The sequence below is a fragment of the Apis dorsata genome, unplaced genomic scaffold (genome assembly GCF_000469605.1).
Source record: "Apis dorsata unplaced genomic scaffold, Apis dorsata 1.3 scaffold_99, whole genome shotgun sequence".
NCBI lineage: Eukaryota > Metazoa > Arthropoda > Insecta > Hymenoptera > Apidae > Apis > Apis dorsata.
In genome coordinates, this window is record NW_006263397.1 from 700518 (window position 1) to 700896 (window position 379).

The 379-nt window shown below is 51.2% G+C and overlaps 1 protein-coding gene and 1 long non-coding RNA gene across 3 annotated transcripts in view; both read right to left on the bottom strand.

Annotated features, from left to right (window-relative positions):
* LOC116185115 overlaps positions 1–314 on the bottom strand; it is an 8369-nt gene extending 8055 nt beyond the window's left edge. Inside the window, exon 1 of the long non-coding RNA XR_004149898.1 lies at positions 300–314. This is a non-coding gene — a long non-coding RNA (uncharacterized LOC116185115). The remainder of the gene's footprint in view (positions 1–299) is intronic.
* The window catches only part of LOC102672479 (proteoglycan Cow), a 187571-nt gene that overhangs the window by 118547 nt on the left and 68645 nt on the right, over positions 1–379 (bottom strand). The gene's annotated exons all lie outside the window — the stretch shown is intronic.

Sequence of the window (379 nt, forward strand, 5' to 3'; positions counted from 1 at the left end):
AAAGGCGGTGGAATTCGGGCCACTTCCGTCGCCAAAGCTCCAACAACCCTTATATCCTTCCCTGGCGTGGAAAAAGCGGGGTTTTATCGCGCGCGCCGTTTCACGAAAAAGGCCGAAAGAGGAGAGTTTCCCCGATAATGGATCGGCAATGCCACTGCATCGAAACTTATTCAGACGTAGAGTAAAGGGCAACTTGTTCGAGAATCGAAGGGGGATGGGGGAGGAGGAGGAATAATCTACGATCGGGTTTGTTACTGTTGATCGCGGTGGTTCTGGTTATCGAAACGAATTTTTGAGACGAGCAGAGACGAGGCTCCTTTGAAATTTCCTTTTCTGGGGAGGGGGAGGGGGAGAGAGTCGGCTTTCAGATTCTTCAGAG